The sequence below is a fragment of the Aedes albopictus genome, chromosome 2 (assembly GCF_035046485.1).
Source record: "Aedes albopictus strain Foshan chromosome 2, AalbF5, whole genome shotgun sequence".
Taxonomy (NCBI): domain Eukaryota; kingdom Metazoa; phylum Arthropoda; class Insecta; order Diptera; family Culicidae; genus Aedes; species Aedes albopictus.
Window position 1 is genome coordinate 266,392,999 of NC_085137.1, and position 18,365 is coordinate 266,411,363.

At 36.7% G+C, this 18,365-nt stretch overlaps 1 long non-coding RNA gene across 1 annotated transcript; it reads left to right on the forward strand.

Annotated features, from left to right (window-relative positions):
- The first annotated feature begins 6,329 nt into the window (after positions 1 to 6,329).
- Positions 6,330 to 13,525, forward strand: LOC134288072 (uncharacterized). Its single transcript, XR_009997744.1, has 2 exons — positions 6,330 to 9,021; positions 9,062 to 13,525. It is a non-coding gene; the product is annotated as an uncharacterized LOC134288072 (long non-coding RNA).
- The last annotated feature ends 4,840 nt before the right edge of the window (positions 13,526 to 18,365 follow it).

The window sequence follows — 18,365 nt, forward strand, 5'->3', positions numbered from 1 at the left end:
AAACTCGGAGGCGTTCCTTTGCGGGCCACCTGTGGCACACCGGTTGGTGCTTTCGTCGTCAGCGAGATACAAAAACCAAATCGGCCTGACCGGGCGTGGCACACCGGGGAATCGCAAAATTTGCCGGAATCCACTAACGCGCCGGCATTCTTGCACACCGGGGTTATCGAACACGGGTCGTCCGGGCCAGACTTGGCACGCCGGAGAATCACTCAATCTGCCGGAATCCACTAAAACGCCGACCGGGCCATTCGGGGCACGCCGGGGCTATCACGTCGATCGAGGCACACACGGGCCGTCCGGGCCAGACTTGGCACGCCGGGGGAATCGCACAATTTGAGGCACACACGGGCCGTCCGGGCCAGGCTTGACACGCCGGATTTCACCACAATCCACTAACACGCCGATCCGGCCATTCGGGGCACGCCGGGGCTGTCACGTAGTTCGAGGCACACTCGGGCCGCCCGGGCCAGACTTGACACGCCGGGGATCGCACAATTCGAAGCACACACGGGCCGTCCGGGCCAGACTTGGCACGCCGGATTTCACCACACGTTCACACTGCGATTCACAAAATGGAGGAAATAAAAAAATACTTTTACTTTCACTGCGGTGACATGCAATCGTGATCAAAGTTCACCTGATAGAGAGCTCGAACGGGCGTTGACAGCTCCTTTTAAAGGGTCCGTCCGTCGACGAAGTGATGACTCATCGAAGATGACAGTTTTTATCAACTGTGGTTGGTGTTGGTAGCCCGTAACGGCTGATGTAGTGGATGTGGAAATAGGGATGTGCATGGCAGGAAAGAGATTTCTTTTTCGATATCAATTTTGTTTCTTTTTAGTTCTCGATTATTTCAGTTTAGATTCTGTTTGATTTCGCAAATGTAAATAGTAATAAAGTTCTTCAGTCTATGAATAATTATGCAAAGAATATTTAAAGTAATATAGTATTGACTAAACAAAAAAAATATGAGAACAAATATTTACAAGCAAAAAAAATATTATTTACAAAATGTAACCTTTTTGAAAGGTAACAGTTTAGGGATCGGCAGGGTGTTTTGGAAAATTCGATCATTCTTTAATTTCATTATTTTTCTTTTCGCTTCAATTTCCAACATTTTTTGTGGATGCAACTCCGATTCTATCAAAGATTAAGTTATAAGCCAATAATAAGTAATAATAATAATAATAATGAAATTAACTAGGAAAAAGACAAAATAGAAAAAAAGTATATACAAGTAGATATTTACAAAAATAATGGGACCTTTTTGAAGGTAACAAGCTCTGATGTCAAACATTTCATTTTTTTTGGTGATAAACGATATTATTCCGTCAAAGGAAAAGCTTTGCGACAAAAGAATTCAAGGTAATTCAGATAAAACTTGTAACAGCTGTGGATGAATAGACACCATTGAACATAGATTTAAAACTTGTGGCTCTAGTTAAACTATCTGGAAGTGGATCACAAGGAACATTAAAGAAAAACTAAAAATTTCAATCAACGATCCAACAGACATGTTAGGGAGGGTAATTGGAAACAATCAATATCAAAGCAAAGTAGCCTTATGGTTAGCAACCTTAGGTATAGCATACAACTTGAAAAACTCGAAAAGTAGTCTAGAGAAATTTATTGACACAGTTCGTGAAAAACGATGGGAAAACCGGAAATTGTACGAAAATAGCTTTAAGCGGTGGATAAACGTGTTGTAAGAATTGTAACGTTTTTATACATAGAAAGTTAAATAAACGAAAAAAAAAAGAAATATTCGTAGGATTTCTACCAGAATTTATCCCGAACACTCTATAAGAATTTCTGTCGGGATAAATCGTGCATTTTTTTTCGGCATTCCTCATGAAATTTTACGCGATTCCTTCCGGTGTTCTTCATGGGACTTGGGGCTTGAGACCCCAGAAAATCTTCCCAGAATTTCTTTCAGAGTTGCTAAAGGAGTTATTCCTGGGGAGTTTTCACGAATTTATAAGAGTTCCGAATTCACAAGAGTTTCTCAAGAGATTTCTTTCATTTTTTTCCTGTGATATCTTCAAACAATTGCTTTGGGCTTTCTTCGAGATGTTCTTCATGGTCTCCAACAGGAATTTCTTAAAAGTTTTCAAGAGGTTTATTTCGAAGTTTTACCTGAGATTTCTCTCGGAGTGTCTCCTGGAACTTCTCTCAGAAGATTCCTTCCGATATTGATCATGAGATGTCTCTCAGAGTTTTTCTAAATATACCCTGGACTTTCTCCTAAGATTTTTTTTCAGAGTGCCTTCTGGGATTTCCTCAGGAGTTTTTGGTGATATTTCTCCTTAAATTCTTCTCTTGCATTATTTCAGAGCCAGGCTGTTCCTTGTAGTTGTACCGCATTTCTTGCAGGGATCCACATGAGATTTTTTTTACAGATATTCTCTGCATTATTCCTAAAATTCTTCCGGAATCTTTACCAGAAATTGTTCCGAGATTCTGGATACTCCTTCAGAGATTTCTCCCAAAGTTATTGCAAGGATTCTTCCACGGGTTTTCCTCATAATGTCTCCTGACTTACGAAATACCTTATAGGAAATTCCTGGAGAAACATTCGAGGGAATTCAAATTAAATCTTGAGAGCAATTCCGCAAAGTGTTATTGAAAAAATCTAGACAGGAACTTCAGGAAAACCCTGAGAAAAAATGAGACATCTCAAAAAAAAGTTCTAGGTAATAGTAATCCCGAGAAGAAATATCAAGGACATACTAGGAGGAATTCTGAAAACCTCATGGAATCCTGAAAGCAGCTACGAACGAAGTTCCGCTAGGAAAACAAGAGAAATATCGGAAAACTATCGATAAAAATTCCGACATAAACTATTGGATAGCTATCCCGGAAAACCACTAAAAAAGACACGGACACTGGCTTCAGCCGGCGGCTGTACCGATTGAGCGAAACTTAAAACGGAGTGGCTATGGATAAGAAGTTAATCTCGCGAAAAATTCATCGCTCGGAGCGGGAATCGAACCAACATCCATCCGGACTCTAACAGCATGGCTACGAGGCTCAACCAATGATATTCTTGACGAAATTTTGAACTGTTTTGGATGGATATTCAGGAGAAATCCAGCGAGAATCTCTGGAAGTATATCGGAAAACCTTTGCAAGAAATATCGGGACGTACTCAAACAGATATCTCGTGAAAGAATCCCGTGGAAAGCCTGGAAGAAACTTTGGAAGAAATTCCAGGAATTACGCACAGAAATCTTGAAAGATGTTTTTGAAGAGTAGAGAAACTTACGTATTTTAGGCAATTTTGTTCTCTTCGTCATTGGTTTTTTTTTCAAACCTGTTGAACTCAGAGTTGGCATCAAATCCTTCCCAACCAAGCTGAATAAGGACTGTTCAATTTATAAAACGGACAACTTTACAAGGCTATAAAAATAAGACGCGTTGTTTAAATTTAACCACCCTTGCTTCGTTGTTCAGTACATCATCCTTCATTATAGTAATGATTTTTGAATCTAATAAAAATAATTTTATTTCATAGAAAATACGCCAGGTGTTAAAAAAAGTGAATTTTACGATTGCTGAAAACTGAATATATATATAAAATTACTGTTCACATATGGTATATCGTTTTTAATATCAGAAAAGTATGTGCCATGCTACAGCAGCATGAGTAATAAACATTCTGGCAAAGTTTAAACTCAATTGGAAAATTAGTTGCTGAAATATTAAAGTCTCAAGTGAGATTCGATTTTTCGATTAACATTCAATTGTATAGCAAAAAGGCATGAAAATATTCAATAAACATTTTTTTATGCATCTAGTAGAAAGTAGGAATAATGTGGTTTCAAATGCAGAAAACTGTTTCTTAATAGCACCGCTGGTTTGGTTACTGTGTGCCATTACAGGCACATTAATCAAAACAATTTCATTCTTTGAAGGTTCTTTCCAAATAACAACGCAACCTAATGCAAATTTTACATAACAATGATGTTGGAAATAAAAAATCTACATATGATTGTTATTAAATAAGGTGTACAATAACATAGGACCAACTTTGTTGAAAATAAATAATAACAAGATTTGCTAGAGTCGAAAATCTGCATCAAAGGAGCAAAAATTATGCAATTTTTTACTATGACCATCTTTATGGATTTAATTTTTGATGAAGAATGCAATGAAAGTTTTTTTTTTCTTCTGCATCATTCAGAGAGCAATATTCTACTACTCTGGACAAATTTTTAGCCGAATTCGTTGCGCTAATGCATCACAGGACTTAAATCAATATTTTTTTAAAATTTCTTTGTAAACAAGGCAACTCAGTATATCAAGCTGGAGGCTGCTTGGTGCATTATTACCAACCAAGTATTGAGCTTTACCTTTAGTAGAATAGTATAAGATTCCAACACATTAAAAACTTCATGAAAATTTGCATGTTAAGTATGTGGAAAATTATGTCGAATTTTGAAAAATGGGTTTTTATTGATGTTTTACGAAAACCGCTTCAGTCACACAATAAAGATCATTTTGCTTACTGTTATATTTTTCCTACATTTGAAAATAGCTACAGAAAGTTATGCAAAAAACTGATAATTATTTTATTGAAAAATAAAAAAGATATCGCACTAGCAAGTTGTCCGTTTTATAAATTGAACAGTCCTTATGATCAAGTTTCAGGCAATTCGGTCGACATAAATCCCTCATGAAGAAGAGAACAAACCTGCCGATGATACCCTAAGTCACCCTTTATATTCTTTAGAAAATTTGGGTTATTTTTTTTTTAATTATAAACATTCAAAATTTCATCTGGAAAAACCTGGAAAACTCAGGGAATTTTATTTTGAGTTATGAGTAGACACCCTGTGTAAAGTTTATTCCGAAAGTGGGTCGTGCGTCATATGAAGAAGCAAAGAGCTTCAGGCCTATCAGTTTGACCTCTTTTCTTCTGAAATTATTAGAACGCATTGTCGATCATTACATCCGTGATGTTCATCTGGTCAATGTGCCTCTTCATGGGAACCAACATGCTTACCAATCTGGGAAGTTCACGGTGACTCTTTTACACAAAGTTGTTTACGATATCGAGAAGGTATTCGCTCAAAAGCAAGCCTGCTTGGGGGCTGTTCATAAACCACGTAGACCAAAATTTGGTCCTCTCAGACACCCCCCTCCCCCCTCGTAGACTTTTGTCCATACAAAAATTTTAAAATTTGTATGGAGCGTAGACTTTGGCCAGACCCCCCATCCCCACAAAAAGTTTACGTGATTTATGAACGGCCCCTTGGGTGTTTCTTAGATATCGAGGGTGCCTTTGACAACGTGCCTTTCGATGCCATATTGGAAGCCGCACGGGGTCATGGTATATCTCCAATGATTTCCAATTGGATTCACCAAATGCTCAAAAACCGACATCTCTTCTCGACATTGCGTCAAGCGGCGATTAGGAAGTTGAGTGTTTGTGGATGCCCCCAAGGGGGAGTCTTATCACCACTTTTGTGGAATCTCGTAGCAGATACGCTATTGAGGCAACTCAATAATAGCGGTTTTCCTACTTATGGTTTTGCCGACGACTAACATTGTTAGTCGGTATGTGCATCAGCGCCCTTTTCGACCTGATGCAAAACGCTCTTCAGGTAGTTGAGGGTTGGTGTCGCCAATATGGCCTTTCGGTAAATCCGAGTAATACATCTATTGTTCTTTTCACGGAAAAGCGAAACCGTAATGGTTTTCGACCTTTACGTCTCTTTGATTCTGGAATCAATGTAATTGAACAGGTTAAGTACGTTGGAGTCATTCTTGATTCCAAACTTTCCTGGACACCTCATCCCGACCAGAAGCTCCTAACAAGATTATAACAAAATTATTACAACCGTTTTTAGAAACAACACAATTTGATATAATTTTGTTTTAAGGATTCGTATTTGTGAAATTGTAAAATAGTTTGTTATTATTTTATGTGGGCTTCGTGGCCGAGCGGTTAGCGGCGTCAGTCGTTTAAGTGTCTCGTAAGCCTCGGAGTGTGGGTTCGATTCCCGCTCCAGTCGGGGAAAACTTTTCGTCGGACGAAAAATTCTCCACTGGGCCACTGGGTGTTTATATGTGATGTCCGTTGTCAAATGTTAGTATTGTTCAGTCTGTAGAGGCCGCAAGGTCGAAGACGGTGTAATTGTCTTTTTTTTTTTTTTTTTTTTTTTTTTTTTAAAAAAACAAAACTATAACAAAACTCGTATTATTTATTCAAACAGATGCATAACAGCATTTGTTACATTATGCATATTAAAATAATTGCCCATAACAAAATTTCGTAACACATTTATTGTAGTATTTGCTACATTTTTTTGTCATCCATAAGAATTAGTTATAGCAAATTTTCATAAGGTATTTCGATGAATTTCGCTAGTTTTTTTCGCTGAGTGTATGCTCATCTTCGTACGGGGCAGTTCAGTGTGTTTTTGGAGGCAAAATCGAAATGCCGCTTTTTTCATTTGGTTCGGCCGCGAGCGCGTTGTCGTCGTCGTCTATTTCACAGTGCTCATCTTCGTACGGGGCAGTTCAGTGTGTTTTTGGAGGCAAAATCGAAATGCCGCTTTTTTCATTTGGTTCGGCCGCGAGCGCGTTGTCGTCGTCGTCTATTTCATAGTGCTCATCTTCGTACGGGGCAGTTCAGTGTGTTTTTGGAGGCAAAATCGAAATGCCGCTTTTTCATTTGGTTCGGCCGCGATCGCGTCGTCGTCGTCGTCTATTTCATAGTGCTCATCTTCGTACGGGGCAGTTCAGTGTGTTTTTGGAGGCAAAATCGAAATGCCGCTTTTGTGAAGCTTTTAGTCAAGTGTGAATTAAATCATACATTACCAACCGGTTCGTATTGAAAAATCGCAGCAGGCGTTGCCGCGAACGGGTGTGTTTTTATTTTGCTTGTCACGTTTTCTTCGCGTTCGCAAATTTCACGGTTCCGCTGGTGGTTTGGTCGGTACTACGCCACCCGGAAAGTTTTGTCACGTGTGGACGCGTTGATTTGGCTTAGTTTAGAATGCTGAACTGTGAATAAATATCGAAGCAAAGTGAATTTTGACTTACCAGTGAGAAGAAAAACAACGTGGGTGGCGAGTAAGCGTTGCCGCGAACGGGTGTCAAATCCGCTTGTTATTTTTTTTTTTGCACGTTCTCAAAACGAACTTTATTCGAAGATTGCGCTGGTGGTTTGGCAGGTATTACGCCACCCCGTCAATTTTCTTCGTGTGAAAGTGTAATTCTTCAGCGTAGTATCCATTATTCGGGAGTTTCGGCGTAGTGCCAGTAATCGCTGACTCGGTTGATCGGTCCACGTCGTTTTAAGTGTACGCGGCAATGAAAACAATCCTATTTCGGTCGTTGCTGCATCGCTGGAGAAATAAAAGTTCAACTATATCACTGCAGACTATAAAGAACTTGGTGAGATCTTTCTAATTATAAAACGTCATTTTATTCATACATGTGATATTTACTATACCTAAATACGCGCCAGAAACAAAAATGCAAATTTTTGATTCAGGAAGTGTTAATGCATTTCAGATATCCAATTGATATTCGGATGCATCAATGCGTGGCTTACTGTTTCAGAAAACGACCTCAAGATGTACGTGGAAGCCCTGTCATACTTGAAATGGGTCGTGGAAGTGCAGTAGAGCTATCACCTTCCATATCCAGGACTAAAACTGTTTGCGTCTATGGATAAAAGTTAAAAATAGACGCAGACATTTTTCTTCCATAAAAGCACTGCCGGTCAGTGGGAGATGGATTGTACATACACACACACACACACACATATTTGCTACATTTTTTTGTAACAAAATAATCTCAAAATTTGTTGGGTTTTTTGTATTGACGCGAAATAGTTGGACATTTTTGTAATATTGATTACTCGAGCCAAAATCCATAAAACAAAACTTATGGTATCCAGCTTTTTACGCTGTAGTGAGGGGTGATTCATTTTTGACGGATCTTGCCGACAGCCCTTGCAGCATCACAGTAGCCGAAAATTTCAGTTCATTGCTCCCGAATTGTCAAACATTTTCACCATGAACTTTTCCGGCTAGTAAATAACGTTTGTCGAAATTCAAAATTTATTTCGTTTTAGATTTTTGATCGTTGCCCGCCACCTTAAACTGTAGACTCCTGGTTCACCTTTACCGCCGAGGCTTCGCAAGACGACGACAAACAATGGATTACGATTGAAGTATTTTATTACGACATTCCTGTCGTCCATATGGCCCTAATTAGTGTATGGTGTCAGTGCGGGGCCGTGATGATGTTGCCTGGTGCCTTGCTGCTGCCCGATCGTCCCAACCTTGCCGGAATTGCACGAGTTGTAATATGCGGACCCGGAACAGCTTCACTTTGTCCTCATGATCTTGGTGTGGTTTCGCTTCACTGACCAGGGTTACACGCGGGATTCCCGGCTGTTCTGTTTGACACGATATGTTCATCGGAGTCACTCTGCGAATCTGGAATACCTTCGCTTCCTATTTGACCAGGTTCCCTTCCGAAACATGGACTTTTCTTGAATTTCCGTCTGTAGCTACGGATTTACTCCTCTTTGTCACCGGGTTGTGGGTCGTGTAGGTGTCCGTTTAGGATTACATCAGGAATTCTCACCGAAGATAGCTTCACGAATTTCCACAGATGATTGCTCCAGGAAGTCCCACTAAGGGAATCGGGAGGGAGTTCCTGCACCAATCCCTGATTAGACTTCGTGGGGAAATCATCGGTTGGACTTTCTGAACCAATCCTCGGTGGGAATTTCTGGAGGAGTTCCCGCAGGGAATTACTGGATAAATCTCCGCTCGAATATCATGGGAAATCTCTGATGGGAATTCCAGATGGAATCTCCATAGCGAACTTCTGCAGGAATCTAAAATTCCCACTGAACAAGTTTACTATTTCCTTCCTAGAAACCTCCAGCAGTTTCCCTCGCGGAATTGTAAAGCAGATCATTCCGAGAATCCTGTGGTATTTTTTTCCAATCCTTATGAACCAATAAAACCTCCAACAATTCAACATCTGGAGGTAATCCCAAGAAGTAACTCCTAATGCTCCCGATCCGAAGGAATCTCCATGAAGAGGAGTAGAAACTTCCTGGAGTTTATTTTTGGAGCTGTTCCACCATTTCCATCCAAGAATCCTACTAAGAATTTCCCCACCAAATCCGTTCCGGAAATCTTCAGGCAATTCTTTCAATACAGCAACTATTTTTTTAGGACGCCGCATTGTATTTGTTTTGCTGGTAACAATGGTAACATCAGGTGAAAATTTTTGACAAATCTGGAGCAATGAACTGAAATTTTCGGCAACTGTGATGCTGCAAGGGCTGTCGGCAAGATCCGTCAAAAATGAATCACCCCTCACTACAGCGTAAAAAGCTGGATTCATTTAGAACGCAACGCTTAAATCATCATGATTTAACACCTTCTCCTCTTCCATTTCGCTTTTTTGTATGAAAGTCCTAAAATTTTTGTATGGACCGTAACGCTCGGTTGTATTTTCCCCACTCCCTTGAGCGACGCGCAATTTGGGGACGGCGTCATTTTTGTTAGAAAAAAAAAAAAATGCAACAGAACAGTTCTTGTTATCATTTAGTTATAATCTGCCAAATTCTTCCCAAACCAGCAGTGTTTTGAAGCTACTATCGTTATGCGACATCATTACAGCTGGAAGGTGTAATAAAAAAACTGTTGGAATATCACTATTGCTTGTCGGATGTAAACATTATTATCAATACAAACTGTAAACTGGAATATAGCTGGAAATCAAATATTTCACAGCTATCTTTTTTAATTTTTTTGGGTTATTTTATTGCATTCCTATCCAAAACCGCAATAGCTCCCGGATGATGTGCCAATTGAATAATAATCCTTGTTAATCGAGGAAACAGCTGCTTTCATAGAGTACGTTTTGGTACTGTTGCAGGACTTTGTAGCGTTTTAAAGAACATTCTTTCTGCTGGAAGCTGTGGCGAAGAACCTGTTGACGCAACAACACAGTCTTTTCTAGATGATGTTGGATTAGTTTTGTGGCACAATTGTTAAATCTTGTCTGGTGTGAAATAAAGCAAGTAAACATTGACAAACTTTGCCTTCATCAGATTATAAGCTTTTCTTTCTTGTCTGTTAACCTTAGTTTTGTATTCTTATGCGATAGATGGTCGGGTAAACAAGGTGAAAAAAGGTTTGGAACTTTTCATCAGATCGTTTTCAATTTTTGGTAGGATGTCAAAGATACAGTAGATGTTCGATAGCTGCCCGGGTAGAGGAAAAGAGCTCAATAATAGCATATTTTGATATTGAGATCAAAATGTGATATTGGTTTGATTGATATAAGAGATAAAAGATCTGAAAATAATATCTAAAATTTACTCCTGGAACATCATCATCAGATCATAATTAGATCTTGTAAGATCTAACCAATAGCAGCAAGCTATTCGTTTGATCTTGTAATATCAAATTTTGATATTGTTGAGATGTTCCAGGAACATTTTTCAGATATTATTTTCAGATCTTTTATCTCTTATATCAATCAAATCAATATCACGTTTTGATCGTCAGTATTTTACCTCTACCCGGGTGCAACATGTTAACATTTCACTTAGCGAACAAAAACCCGATAACGGGAACGCCTTACAGTACCAGAATGAACATGAACTTCATCTGTCTATTCATTTGGGCTTACATGGTGCAGCATTTTGACATTTGGCGGTGCGATAACTGCAAATTTGTTGCATTTACTGGACTTGCAATTAAAAAGCATTGCAGTTAAACCGCTTGCACTGACCGAACGTCTACTGTAATAACCTTTCTTAAAGTAACCGTTTCCGAGATATTCGAAACTTAACTTCATTAGTCTCTCAATATGTAAAAAAATGCGCTATTTTCATAAGTTATTCGTTGCTCCATCAACAACATTACGTTATTTTCAACACATTTGTATATCCCAAAAGCAATCACTCACTTGATTGGACGAACAGTTTGAAAGTTATAGGAAGATTGTGAACTTCATTTATTTTTGTAGAAACAAATGAAGTTTCTAACTTGAAATGATGATAATGAGTTGTTTTTATCGATTAACTCTAAGTAAGAACAAAGAAATACAACTTTGGAATAAGTAAATTCTCAGTTTGTAAATCAATCAATCCTTATTCTCCCTGCCTCCTCAAAACGTGACGATAAACTTAATGGATGATCCCTTGTGTGATAGATTCTATTTCATTGCTTAAAATTAAAAAAAAAGTGGAATATAACTAAATTATATCTACGGCTGTTATCATATTTGCACACGGCATAAATATCACAAGGCAGGCTAGTGCAACAAACCGCTGAATTGAGATTCACGGTAAAAATTATGCACGCTCAATGTAAGGGAAAAATCCCTTAACTATTCAACATCCCAATCAGCATGATCAGAAAGGCTTTTCCTTTGAAATCGCAATGCTGTCAGTGTTGATTTGATAACCAAAACAAACCCACCGGAGAAATCAACTAAAAATCACTTCAATTTGCACTAGTGTACAAAGCAGTACGATCCAAAGTGAAAAGCTGTTGATTTGATAATGACTAATTTGGGTATGAAAGTAAATATAGATGACAGGTGGTAGAAAGTGTTTCGCTTCGAATCGAACCTCTCTAACAGGTGTGAAGTAGTGTAGTGGTAAAACAGATGATCGTATATCTCAAGGTCCTGGTATCGAATCTGGGTGCGGTTAGCAGCATTTTTTTTTAAATTCTATATTCGAATTCAAAACATTGTCAACAACGAATTGAAGTGAAGTTCAATTAAAATTGAAGAGGCATTGGATGTTCCTTTTCGAATGATATTTAATTGATAACAAACTGATTAAACAGTAGTGCGAATTCAAGTGCCAATCCGTTCATATCACAGTGCAGATTTTTTACCGTGTTCAGCAATTTATTGCCAAAATGATATTTTTTGTCATTTTTCGGGAATGGGGCATACGTCACCCTTTTCCCCAATCATTTGCAACAATTTTGCATTTTTCGCTCATGCCAAAATAAGATAAAGGGAAACCAACATTTTGGGATCTCGGCTTATATTTTATGACATAAACATCGGGCATGGTTTTCAACATATGTTGAAGCCTTCTGTGCCTGTATTCTGGGTGACGAAATTCAAGTACATACAGGGTCGTCTTGATGAAATAAACAATTGCCTAGAAATCCGATCGTAAAATGAGTTGAGAAGAATGATCTGATTGTTTTTGCAACAAGAAAAAACTTGGAAATGCATAACCTTCCCCGAAAAGAAAGGTTATCACAGACGACGATCATAATTGGATCGTAAAATTTTGTTTTGAATCGATCGGACGACCGTCCACACATCCATGCTTAGAAGGCGTGAAAATTCTAACGCATGAGTGATCGTAAAACTGAGACGGGTGACGAAGAAAAGTAAACACTATAAATTTATGATCGCCCGGTGCGTTCATGAAAAATCAAGTTCGGGGATGATGATGATTGGTGTGGCCCTTGATGACTCAGCCACTAAGGCAAGAAATTTTGAGATTGAATTCGCGAGTACTTTCGCTCCCCTCAGAATTTTGATATGATCTCACAGATGTGAGAATGTGGATGGGGGATGTTATGATGCATCGGAGATTTAGCCTTTCTGTTTTGTTTTGGGGAGAGTTTTTGGGAGGCCCGAATCTCAGAGGTGAGAATAAATTGGCCATTCGTTCTGGAGGCTCAATTAATCTCGCGGAGGTGAGATGGCGAAATGGGAGGCATAGGGAAAATTGATCATCCGTGTAGGGAAGAGTTTAGAATTGCTCTCACGGATGTGGGAGATGCAAAGATAAGAAAAGAGCGCAATTAATAATCAATTACGCATGGGGGCATTGTGAAATTAATTTCTCTTTGGTATGGGGAGAGTCCTGGAGAATCTTTGATCAGGAGAATAAGAGTTGATGGTTAGGGAGAGGACCCCTATATAAAGGGTTGCAGATCCAAGGATCGGGGCTGCTGCCACTGCTGGTCTCGTCATATTATTTTTTTTCCTAGAAGTTTCTGTAGTCAGTTTAGTTTAGGCTGTTAGCAGGTGTTTCAGTTTTCAGTGCATTTAGTCAATGAGTCAGTTAGTCGGGTTTTTCTTGTAAGACATTATTTTTGTTAAAAAAGAAAAATAAAGTGGTGTAGTGTTAACCAGTGTTGGTGAATCTATTGAAATGATGACATATCTTTAAGACAGCGAGTGCGAATTAAGAAGTTCGGTTACAGTTTACGGCACGATTCGGTTACAGATGGTGACAGCGAAAAAGAATTTCAGATTTAGATGAAATTTGGTGCGTCATTTCTGATTGGTGCGAAACTGTGCAAATCAAAGAACTGTTACCGTGCAAATCAAACAGTAGTGCAAATGATTAAAACACGTTAGGATGAAGTATCAGAAGAACTCGTAAAGTGAATGAACTCTTTTAGAACAAACTTTTTCAAAAACCGAGAACATTTTTTCCAAACTCTTCAAGTTGGTTTTAACTTTTATTGGTGTGCAAAACTGTGCAAATTTGGAAACTTGATAGTGCGTGCAAATAAAAAAGTAGTGCGAGCGAATAATCAAAATGATTCAAAGTGGAAATTAGACGAACTGCAAAAGTGGATAACAGCAAACTTTTGGAAAATTGAAAAAAAAATATATTTCGTTAACACGTTGTTTTTTACTATTTTTGTGCAAAATGGACTGTAGATCAAAAATCTAAAGAATCGAAGAGACATTTGTTTTATTAGTAAGAGAAAATTATTACTGCAAGTGCTTGGAATGCGACAAGAAATAAGTGTCACAATTAACTCTGAATGTTTTTTTTCTTTCTTGAGTTTAGAAGGAGGGGATGAGGAAAATATTAAAAGAAATATCTTCATTTTGGTGAGTAATAATTAGTTCTAATTCTCATGAATGATTTTTTAGTAATTTATTCATTTTTATACTTTACTGCATATCAGAAAAAAAATCTGCAATCTGCCAATTCATAAATTAAAAACATAAAGTATTTCAAATTCAGATTTTGCAACTTTTTTGCAATTTATACAGCAAGCAATTATTGTTTTTCTCTACAATTTCTGCAGCAGTTTAATAACATTTCTCAATGCAATTGGCTTTCCACTGCATTCCAAAATTAGATAGATTTCATGATAAATTGCAGACATTTTTGTATTTCGATGAGTTTTGTGCCAATCAATTTCCTGCCAGAGTGCATAACAAACAACTTCATTTAAATCAAAAGGGAAATTCAAACGTTTGTACTTTCCGAGTGCATGATTTAAAAAAACAGATATGAGAATTTTTAGCAAAATTTCCAGCAAAAAAAAAATGAAACAAGGTTACCAGGAATCCTTTAAACGCTACATGAAAAAAAAAATGTTAAATCCCTGGAAACAATAAAATTAAGGAACCATCATTTATTTAGATGATATTGTTAATTATTGAAAAATAATGCAGGAATATCATGAAAATTTATGCAAAGTTTTGAAAGCCTTGAAAAATAAAACAAAATAATTTAAATACTTATCATGGGGAATGCAAGAAACCTTGAACAAAAATATTGAAGGAAACTAACATTTTAAACAATTTGCTTCCAAACAAAATTTTATTTTTTTTAACAGATCATTGCAATATTATCATATTGTTATCCAGGTTTGATCAGACAAATGTTGCTCTTATTCAATACTCAATATCAACAATATAATAATAAAGAATTTCCACAACGTTGGCAGAATCAGAAGAAAACACAGCACAGCATTTGGCAGATATAAAACGATTCAATGAAAACTAAATTGAAAAAAAAAAAATCCAAAGGTTGATTAGCATAAGCAAATACGGATACAAATCTAGAGAATGTTGATGTTTAAATAGCGATTTTAATTAGCAGAACTGCATTCAAATAACTGCATGAATGGGTATAAAGACTTTCTGTCAGGTAATGAGATGTCCATACAAAAGAAAAACTATGGGAAACTATCTTGATTGGATCGAAATAGTCCAATTTGAAATGTTGTAATTTGTTTAACAATTTGAAAGACATCTTGAGAAATATTTTAGGTGCTTCAAATTCTCTTATTGCATTCAGAAAAATAAAACCTTTACCACATTTGGACAGGTTATGTCACATTGAAAAAAAAATATTTTTCCATTTTGCCAATTCAGAGAGAATGCTTAGGTGTCAGGAAATAGTGACACAATCTTGAAAGAACTTCACGGTCTTTCGCTAGAAACGCATATTGGAAGCAAAAGAAGCACATTGATTATTTGAAAAATATGAGAAGCAATATTCAATAGTTTGTCAGGCAACGTAATTTTTCATGACAAAAGATAAGATATGGGGAATCATACTGAATGGTTCAAAACGTCCCAATTTTGAATCTGGAATAATGTTTAACACTTAAAAAAATATCTAGCGAAGATAAAATAACTTGGTTTCAACATTTATGAAATTTTAAGGGAACACCACACTTAAAAGTAATAATAAGGAAGGAAAAACTTACCGTTTATTTTTTTCCTTTTTCGTTCCCTTACTGACGCTACCATTGAACACACTAACGTTTAATCGTATCTAAAATTAAAAAAAAAATGATAACTAAACACAATCAAAGCACTTAGAAATTGATTAGAATGATTGAAATTTATTTTACATAAATTTCTATGTATATTTTTTTTCCCTTGCACTCTGAATCCCCGGCCTTGTTGTACGGGTAGAGATGGATTTCTCTATCCTGGTGATGGTCCACTGCACGGAGCACGCCTGGATCCCATCGCAGGACTTGGTTAACTTCCGAGCATTCTGTAAGTTACATGTCCCAAATAAAGACGATGTGACATCCCTAGAAAAAAAAAAGGGAAAATAAATCAGATTAAAAACAAAAATGAAAACTAACTTTCTAGCTGAATTACACTTACCATGTTCTTTTCTCCAGTATCCTATAGCACTGCAAGTCGAAAACGGAATGAAGCTGAAATTTGTTTTCTCTTCTTTCGGCTATCACGGATAAGGAATGAGACGCGACAACGTTTTCGTTTTGCTTGCAGATGCACATTTTCTATCGTCACAAGCCACTTACTGTTGTCGCAGCAATTACTGTTGCTGTAGAATTTTTGGGTGTCAATGCCTTCGTGTGCGAAGAGAAGGAGTGAAGAAGTGTGTTTGCAATAAACATAATGGATTTTAATTTGCCAAGGGAAAAACATGTGGTAAAAACAAACAAGAATAGATTCGCATCTTGTTTTTTTTTTTCTCATCATTGATTAGGGATCAATTAGATTATACCTTCAATTCATTGCAAATGTAGGGGTTTAAAAACGAGAACAAATCGAGAAAACAATCGCATAACAAAGTATAAATGATTGGGCTACAACAGTAATGAAATTTTTAAGTTTGTGTAATGTATAGGTAAAAATACATCTGATTGAACTAAATGAAAATCGAAAAAAAGTATAAAAGGTTGTTTAAAATGAAGATCATGTGAAATTTCCTCACAATCAACATGGAAATCATGAAAAAAAGGAATAATAACATAAAATAAAACGTTTAAGATATACGGAAACGAGTAATACATGTATTTTTTAAGAATGAGTACACGGTCGATCGTATTGCTGCTTTTAGCGCGCTATCAATTTGCAGATTTTATTTTTAACAAAAATGATAAAGCAAAGTATCGCTTAATAACATAATAGCGAGTTTCCTAGGTAATAGATTACATCATGGATTACATAGTAATGACAGAGACACTACCAAAATCTTCAAGAAAGACATGAATGAAATAATGAACATTGATGCATGTTTATACCATGGGAAATTTTTTAACGAAAATGAATTAATTACCCCTATTACAAAAAAAAAATCGTAACGAAATTCCAGCAGGTCGAGAATGAGCTGAATACTTCTAATTTGAATACGACAAGTCAAAAAAAAAAAAAAAAAATAATAATAATAAAAAAAAACAACGAATAAAGGGACAAATACATACAACCAGAGGCTGATACAGAACCATTAATACAATTAATTCAAATTCATATGAACATTATTCGGACCAAGGTGCACCACATCCATTGGATAGAGAAAGATAAAGATAAAAATATACAAAAAAGAGTAAATCTGGCATCGGAAACTAAAAAAAAAAAATATGGCATATTAATTGAAATTACATTGTCGACGAGTCGTCAAATTCTGTACCATTTGGAAAGTTAAAAATCAGGCAATAGTTTTATCTATTTACCTATGTTTGTTTGTAAGAATGAATGATTGGACAAGGTTAGTGCACACCAGAATGAATGTGCAGAAAATATTAAACGAGATGTTTGAAAATGAAAAGTATGGAATTGAACAGTTTTGTTTTCCCCACATTGCCAAAGTACAGAGTATCAAAGGTTTGGTAAACCAAGCTACCACCAGGAATGACAATATTCCTGATTCATCAAGGTACTGTATCTTACGATACTAACAAGTTCTTGAATGAACAATAAATAATATGCTTAATAAATATGCCAAGAAATATAAAACATGATATATGAAAAAAAAACTATGCTAAAGAAAACGGAAAAACGAAAATGGCATGGTTTGGTAAACCTAGCTACCACCAGGAATACAGCATTCCTGATTCATCAAGATACTGTATCTAACGATGCTAAAAAGTTCTTGAATGAATTATAAATAATAAATGAAAAAATAAATATGCCACGAAATGATAAAAAAAAAAACAAAAACGCGAAGAAACGAAGAATCGATAAAAAACGAAAATGGCGCGGTCTGGTAAACCAAGCTACCACCAGGAATGCAGCATTCCTGATTCATCAAGGTACTGTATCCATTGATACACATAGTGCTTGAATGAATGATAAATAAGCCATCAAACAATAATGAATACCTTGGGTCCAGAAATGAAAAAAAAAAAAAAAAAATAAATCAATGGTCTGGTCTGGTAAACCAAGCTACCGCCAGGAATAGAGACATTCCTGATTCGTCAAGGTACTGTATCCAGCGATACAAAAAAGTTCTTGAATGAATAACATGACCATGAAACGAAAAACAACCAAAAAAGAAAACGTTATGGTAAACAAAGAAAATAGAAAATGGTTCGGTTTGGTATACCCAGCTACCACCAGGAAAAAACAAACTTCCTGATTTCATCAAGGTACGGTACTGTAACGGTACGATAAAGTTCTTGAATGGAAAAAAAAAACAGCCAAATATTGCTCCCAAAGATAAGAAGAAGACTGTCGGTCTTGCCTGTTCCAAATATTAAAAAAAAAGAAAAAAAGAAAATCATATAAACATATCATGAATATATAAAAAAAAATTTGATTTTAACATGCATCAATGATTCAAATCGATAATTTGTGACCAAGTCGATATGAGG